This window comes from Liolophura sinensis, chromosome 6 (genome assembly GCF_032854445.1).
Source record: "Liolophura sinensis isolate JHLJ2023 chromosome 6, CUHK_Ljap_v2, whole genome shotgun sequence".
Taxonomy (NCBI): domain Eukaryota; kingdom Metazoa; phylum Mollusca; class Polyplacophora; order Chitonida; family Chitonidae; genus Liolophura; species Liolophura sinensis.
The window spans coordinates 7830429-7839485 of NC_088300.1; positions in this window are offsets into that span (position 1 = coordinate 7830429).

Here is a 9057-nt window from a genome sequence, read left to right on the forward strand (position 1 = left end):
GTTTTCCTGCTATGTCAAATTTTCGCGCACATCACAGTGGCGATGCTCGGACATTTTGTTCCTATTTTCGGCCCATTTTGTGGCCCATTACCGTTAAAATGCCAGTACGTGTATCCAATATTGTGTATACGAATTCTATACAAGACTAAGAATTTGAACGATTTCGACAATTTGAATGAACATCATAACTACCAGAGTAATGCCATATCGATACTTTTTGGCCAACTCCAAATAGGGATAATACGTATGTAGCTTGAGCCTCGCGGTATACCGTATATGGACGGCCTTAAAGCGGAATTCAGGTAGCCTTCATGTAACTTCTGAGTACCAGAGTAACTTACGTTCATTGTTAGCGGTCTTCCCCGCAAATGACCATTTGCATTAGCAATTACATACCTTGTATTGCACAGTAAATCGGACGCACTTGGATATCTAACGAAAGACAACTTCTCGAAGTAGACTGGCTGCATGCCTTAGTCTGATATAATGCCGCCTCCTCTCATGCATGAAAACCGTTACATTATACGAAGGGTGCTGCACATACGTTGTTTAGGACGACGGGGACAAAATAAGAGATTTATTTTATACTGCTCGAAGTATAAAGCTGATAGTGATATCGCGACGTTTCAGAAAGGCATAATTACAGTATTAGATGACGTGTGATAATGCATGGAATGAATGATAAACAGTCGCGTGACGAATAGTCATTAAGTGGATGTACATATGTGTCTTGGGGCAGGTGCTACCGCCACTATGCGGAAGACCCCAGACATGACACCCCACCCACTCGCATAATACTGACACCGGGCGAACAAGTGCGGCTTGCTTTCTCTAACCTTTCAGAGCAAAGCGAGGCAGCAACAAGTGCCATTTTTAAAGTCTTTGGTCCCGTCTGTCCCGACTTAGAAACTAACGCGCTATATCCATTACAGGCCACCGAAGCGGTCGATCATTTAACGATGTACGAGGCGCAAGTGTTCGTGTAAAGACTTTCCATGTCGATAGTCAATTTAGTATGGCCGCTCCTATTCCGACATTTGGTATAGCGGATCCGACGTGATGTAAATGTGTGCAAGATTGCATCATCACATGGAGAAGGCAAGGCTACAATATTCTTGCAATAGTCATAATTATCGTTCAAAACACGTGCAGGTGTATACGTGACGTGAAATGAAGTTAGTAGCCGACTATACATTCTTCAAAATTAAGGGACAAGATTTCGATAGGATACGGAGTGGGAATAGATTTGACTATTTCAGAACGATGAACCAGTGAAAAGAAGGGCAACAATACAAGATTCAAATTTTCGTGATATTGCTCTTGGTTCCTGCTGCGTGTGCAATCTAGTATGAGAGCAGCATTCCATATTGAAAACTGTAAACCAAATAAGCTGGCTACTGATGCTTCGACTTCTTGGCGAAGTCTTCAGTAATCTTCGAAGATTTCAATGACTACATACATCCCGACGTAAAGGACGAACTCACCAAATGTGCAAGAGGAGTTGAAATATCTTTTGCAACAAATTTGAGATCAGACAAGCAAATATGTTTGCTATAGGCTCACCTAGAAATCTGAAAAATGTTTAGAGCTTGAGGTTATCTTAGCATCCAGACTGGAAGCAATAGACCAAAAAAAAAAAAAAAAAAAAAAATAAAGACCGGCCCCGATGGTTCAGTTGGCAGAGCGTCCGCTTCGCAGACGGTAGATCCATGGTCAATCCTGGGGCGTGTCACACCTTAAAAGAGAAAGTTGTCGCTTCCTCACTTGGCGTTCAGCGTTAAGGAGATATTGCAATGACCGATATCAGTATATTGGCTCAGGTGGTGCGATTTACTTGCCTGTGGTAAGTCGTCTCATTGAAGCAGTATTAGATAAAAGAGCGGTGGAAATCCGTCCTGCAACAAGGAGGCACATCACACATACATGCGCTCTAAGACTGACTGAAAATTGTTCAGTATGATGTTAAATCCTAAACTGAAATGACACTTTTATCCGAAACAGATAACCCATCAATGTTGAAACATTTAGGCATGTTCTTGCATTGTCCACGTCCTATTAGATCATTCAGTACTTTCTTAGTTCCTATAATATTGTGATTTTCATCACAGTTTATTCCGGTACTTCCTATATTGGATGATGGTCGGTATATCAGCAGATTTCAAATATTTGCGATAAAATTTGTTGTTTTTCAAATACAGGCTGTAAATTACACAGGTTTGCGAATGTGTTTCGATGGGCTGCGTATGGTCAAGACAGGAAAGCTAGCATATTTCAGCCGTTGATACTTTCCCAGTAAAACAGAATAATGCGTCATTCACATTATTCGATGATAGAACCTCATACCAATCTATATTCTGAACATTTTCTTTAAACAAACTGACTTGTTCTGGAGTTTTTTTTTTTCGCCAAGAATATATCTGTTGATGTTGGTAATTCCAACAACACAGACATCTGACGGAGTAGCGATATCCACAAGACTGATATTCACCGTCTTCATCGAAAAAAGAAAGAACATTGCATACTTTGTTAGACTCAAATGAGCTATTAACATAGAGTGCAACACCTCCTCCATTCCCTTTATCTCGGCAGGCAGAATATAAAGTGTAGCCTGGCATCGAATAAAAGCATCCGGTTAATGGGACAAGCCAACTTTCCGAAAATCCAAGGACTGAAAAGTTAAGATTGAGAGCATAGATAAAGAATGTAATTTCGTCAAAATTTTTAGCTTAGCCACCGACAGTTAAGCGTAAGGTCGAAATTGATTTTGATAGTCGTAATTCAGGATTTCTAGGTGTTGAGCTGAAACTTTTGGAGCTACAGCAGTTGACAGGTTGAAGTGAAACGCGTCTCCGTCTACATCTAAAAGGGCAGAGCTTCCGGACCCAGGCCCCTAATATCTTGCGTGTTATAAACTATTACCCGAAGCCTGTGGTGTTGACCAGAAAGACGTGAACATGCATTGGTATTCTTCATGGCAGTTTTCAACTTCCCATCAAATTCCAAAACACATCAGTACATAGGCCTAGTACATGCACGCATCCTTGATTGTATAAGCTTAGGGTGACTAACGAATTTCGTCTATGGATTACTGGAAGACACCATAGCTTTTACATGAAAGAACGTGTATATATTACAGGCAATCTGTGTAATCAGTCATTACGCGTAATGGCTAAACAAATCAGTCATTTCGTGAAGTGCCTGTGAGGATCAGGCAATACGAGTAATGACTAAAAATTCCAGTCATTACGCGAAATGACTAAAAATCATGGTCAGGCATTGTGTGAAATGACGAAAGGCTATAAACCATCAGTTGAATATAAAAAGTTTATTGACGATTGATCATGATGAAGTAAATCATGAAGTAAAGTCAAAAGCACAAAATTAAGTCATACATCACAGTTAAAATCATACACAATGAAAGTCTTACAGTCAGTTCACTTTAAAAAATACTACATGTAGTTGGTTAGTATTACGAGTCATTTATTTTTGCACATTAGGCTGCTGTGACACCGGCTGAAGCGTTTTATTTTACTTTTTAAAACACTTGCACCTATTGGTTCCACATCTCTTGGAGCCTGCACAATTGCACCGTACATATCCCTGACCACCGCAGCTTGATTCCATATGTACAGCCTGGCGTAGTGTTACCTTCTTCGTACAGTCTACATCAGAGTCAGTAACTTTCCTTTCAGAATCCCAGCTTTAACACAAATGGTGTACATGTCATTCTCATCACAGTCCATTATCATTCCCAGAATATTACGTGAATCACCACGTCCCCTATCCACAAGAAGAATAGGTACAGCCACATTGTCTCCCACCTTACCACTGGCTAGTTCCACACGACTCCTCTTGACCATACGCTGAGCTTGTGTCATCTGGGCAGATCTGGCACCATTTCTTTCACTTGAAATGTTTTGTAGGGGGTCACTTTATAGATCTGAGGATACGACAGCTGGATCATTGTCACTGCTCATCAACTGGCAGACTAGCTGGAGGTGCAAAGCCCATGTCAGTAGTTTGTGTCGGTTCCTGACTGGTGGTTTGTGTTGGTTCCTGGGTGGTAGTTGGTGTCAAATCCTGGGAGGTAGTTGGTGCCGGTTCCTGACTGGTTGTTGGTGTTGGCTTAAGATTAGAATATGCTAACACTAGATCATCCTCACTTTGCATTCGTTCAACAACCTCAGTCGGCAAAGATGATGATGTTAGGCCAACTTTAGCTCCACACCCAAACATAGCGGCATATGGTGGTCGCTGGATTCCAGAATGCAAACTGTAATTTTTCTGGAAATGCACAAATTTGACGCCTACAGACCAATCATTTGTGTTATTATCTCCCATCCAAGCAACAAGCATATCCTTAATGTCACCATTTGCTCTTTCAACAGAGCCTTGACTTTGAGGGTGTCGAGGTTTACCGTGTACCATGATAAGTCTTGGCCAACTAGTTTCAGTTCAGAGATTCCTTCAGCAGCAAATTCACTTCAATTTCAACAGAGCCTTGACCTTGAGGGTGTCGAGGTTTACCGTGTACCATGATAAGTCTTGGCCAACTAGTTTCAGTTCAGAGATTACTTCAGCAGTAAATTCACTTCCATTTCAACAGAGCCTTGGCCTTGAGGGTGTCGAGGTTTACCGTGTACCATGATAAGTCCTGGCCAACTAGTTTCAGTTCAGAGATTACTTCAGCAGTAAATTCACTTCCATTTCAACAGAGCCTTGGCCTTGAGGGTGTCGAGGTTTACCGTGTACCATGATAAGTCTTGGCCAACTAGTTTCAGTTCAGAGATTCCTTCAGCAGTAAATTCACTTCCATTTCAACAGAGCCTTGGCCTTGAGGGTGTCGAGGTTTACCGTGTACCATGATAAGTCTTGGCCAACTAGTTTCAGTTCAGAGATTACTTCAGCAGTAAATTCACTTCCATTGTCGCTCAGGAGGGAAGACACAGTTTCGGGGCTTAATTGCCATGTGCTAAGGGATTAAGAAGAAGTCGCTTGGGGAAGCCACTCAATCTGGGAAGCCACTCTCACTCTTAAGAACACTTCATTTGGCGTGTTTAAAAAGGCCATATTACATCTGCAACCACTGTACTACTTGTTGTATGATCATACTGGTATCGAGATCAAAGTAATCAGATAATAACAACATTGTCGTTTTATGTGTTACACACATTGCCTGGTTTGCAGAATTTGCATTCAGGCATTTTGTGTAGAAGAAAGGTATGATTTTTAGTCATTTCGTGTAATGATTGGAATTTTTAGTGATTACTTGTATTGCCTGGTGCTCACAGGCACTTCACGAAATGACTGATTTGTTTAGTCATTACACGTAATGACTGATTACACAGATTGACTGTAACATATATAACACCATGCAAACGTGCATGCATGCATGAAAACTTCCTCACTGGATCCATTTCAACATTAACATTTTTATACTCAACATCACTTTTTGATTGAAGTCAAAATCTAAAGATGATTTTGATTACCGTCATTTATTTTAATGTTCATTTCAATTTTTTTAATTACATGTTCGTGAATTTGATAGAAGAATTCGAAATAACCGCTAAACGAATTTAGGCCTATATACATTAACATACATGCATGCGGTGCTTCCATACAGGTGCGTACGGGGGTCTTACAGTGTCCTTTAGAAACCTAATTTTCTGCAGATGAATTTAAAATAGAAAAAGTGCACAGGAGACGATCTGATTCTAAACTCTGGTTGACTCGATCTACATGCAATCTGATGCTACCTGGGTCAACACGTGCATGTAGGAGCATAAACACGTAGACAAAGTCACCAGTGCATGCTTCAACGTTTCCAATAAGTTATAGTTTAAACATTGTATTTATGGCATTCTCTCATTTACGTTACACAGATATGCTGTTCTGATGAGCCATTCACACGATCGTTGTAAACTATATACATGCAGCATCTGAAATTTCCATTACTGAAGTTGCACAAGTACATGCGCTTACAACTATAATCTTAGGAGTCCATGCAGTTCCTCCACATGATGTAGGCCTGCATGCAAGCTACAACATATTCATGAAACTTCGTGATCCGGGTTCCTTTTCAAGCTGCATGCATGAATAAAATCAGGAGAAACCGCTCCATTGGTGCACTCAGTGTTATAGCTGGTGAAAAGTCGTGCGGGCTTGACAAACTGGACGAAATCACGAGGAAACGCTATTGGTGTACAAAACGTGGCAGGTGAACTGTCGTGAGTGGGCTTCCTTTTCCTGACAAACTGAACGAAATCACGAGGAAATGCTATTGGTGTACAAACTGTTACGTGGCAGATGAACTGTGGTGAGTGGGCTTCCTTGTCCTGACAAACTGAACGAAATCACGAGGAAATGCTATTGGTGTACAAACTGTTACGTGGCAGATGAACTGTCGTGAGTGGGCTTCCTTTTCCTGACAAACTGAACGAAATCACGAGGAGATGCTATTGGTGTACAAACTGTTACATGGCAGATGAACTGTGGTGAGTGGGCTTCCTTGTCCTGACAAACTGAACGAAATCACGAGGAAATGCTATTGGTGTACAAACTGTTACGTGGCAGATGAACTGTGGTGAGTGGGCTTCCTTGTCCTGACAAACTGAACAAAATCACGAGGAAATGCTATTGGTGTACAAACTGTTACGTGGCAGATGAACTGTGGTGAGTGGGCTTCCTTGTCCTGACAAACTGAACGAAATCACGAGGAAATGCTATTGGTGTACTAACTGTTACGTGGCAGATGAACTGTGGTGAGCGGGCTTCCTTGTCCTGACGAATTACTGAACAAATAATAAGCGAAGTATCCCAATCGCAGTTCAGCCCGCCAACCTGTGAAATAAAAGTTTAAGTTAAATTCCCAAAGGCCAGCCTAATAAAAATAATTAGCTTCACAATCTCTAAAAATTACACATATAGCCCTTTGTATCTGTATTGGAAGATAGTTACCTGAAAGTACATATAGCCAGCAAAATCACGAGAAAGTGCTTAAGTGATATTCACATTGAATTAACATTACTCGCGCAAATATAATTAATTTAAGTGTATACATCATTTCCTATATTCACATACGGACTTTTGTTGATGATCTAGTTTTGATATAGAATGAACTGTATGTATACATGAGTGTTGGGGAAAAACGGAATATGGCTTTGGACATACGCAAGAAATGAGCCCTTGAGCTGTACAGTTGAATCTTAGATTTGTCGAAGAAACGTGGTTTATAGTTCTCTTCTGGTGCCTATATACATATATATCCTCCAAGAAATCTCCCGTTATACCCCGTTCCCCCGATGACGGATTGTATTTTTGTCGACCGAGCGGATTAATCCGTTCTTGATTACGGATTAATCCTTTACAAGGAACGAATTAATCCGTTGCATGGAGGATTTTTGAGGGCCGTCCTATATTAAGACAACAAAACAGCTGGAATGAGATGCAGTCAATGAAGTGAATATATGATTGAAAAGTAAATGTATCAGCACTAAATATCAAAACTTCTGCAAGGACTGATATATGAGTCTGAATTACAAACACATCTCGTCCGATTTTTCTTTAAATGAACGTGAATCGATATGTTTATACATCTGCTCCCTTTCCAGATGCATTGATCATATGTCATATAACCCTATATTGTGTCAATCAGAAGTTAACAATCGCAATCGTAAGAGTCTCCGTTAAGAGCCTCAAATATAAACCTGAATGTACATGGAAATTCAAAATGTGTATGGTTAGAATTTCCTATAAATCGGATGCCCATACTCAGTGATCAGAAAAACGCACACACACGCATGTATGAGTTCTAACGTGATGCATGTTGTACTTTCTCCATAGCGCATATATACAGACATTAATAACATGCACAGTTAAACCCCGCTTCGGGGCCCTTCAGTTGCAAGAACAAACACATGTGCACGTTTGTGTAAAAGTTGTAAAATATTCCTGAACAAATATTCCGTCTTATATAGCCTTGACTTCAAAATTTGCAATTTTTCCCTGAAACCCCCTTTAGATCCTCTATGCCATTTTACCTGCTGATGTCCACAAAATGCCCATGGGAACAATTTTTTCAGCTTTGAAACCTAAAGTCAACAGGAAAATGAAATGCTTCTGCTTGACATAGTAACATGTTCTGTTGGTAAATTCCCGGAATGTTCGTTCACAATACTTTACATGAGAGACATAATTTCCCTATATATAAAAGGGGCCCCATATAGATGGCTGTATTTAAAGTTACACGATGTTTGCTGTAAACTGTGACAAACTAATATCTCTTTTAAAATAACATAATTGATGTAACTTCTCTCAGAAAATACAACAGCAACAACACTTTAATGACAAGTATAGACAAGTGTGCATAAAGCGATGATATAGTTAAACCGTTACACTTCTTTCGCCTAGGGAAACCCCAGAAGAGCCCTGGGAAACCCGACGAGTTGGGGATTCCCCAATAATGAGGTTCACTTGGGGGGTTTCAAACACAGAGTCTAAAAACTGTTCACTCCTCGAATTTTACTGTAATACACAGTTCTGAATAGTTATACATCATATAGTATACACTCCCGGTAAATGTTAGTCTGAGCTGGCTGTACAGAAGGCGTGACTATAAGGGCTTCCAAAAAGGCTGATATAGAATCCCCTATACATAATGATATTGATGAATAAATGTTCCTTTCAGTTTTGTGGAAAAGACAGAAAGAGGAAATAACAAGTTTGCTCAACTTTTTTCGACAGGAGGAAGTAACGGTTGACAGAATGTAACGAGAAATTATTCACTCCCACTCAGCGTCGGAGTGAAGTCGAACTCTGTGTAGCCATTTGAGCTTATATTATTTCCTGTACATTCAGTTTATGATGAAAATGTGTTTATACCTTTAATGAAGCTAACACTGGGGAGTCAACGGGTGATATGTGAAATACAGCGGAAAGTACCTGTAGAGCAAAATTTATACAGTCAAGTCCCAAAATCTGGGGCGTATTTAATCGATGTTCGATGTTCCGACTGTACTCATGAACATGTTAATTCTTATCTTTCATTAAAACAATAGG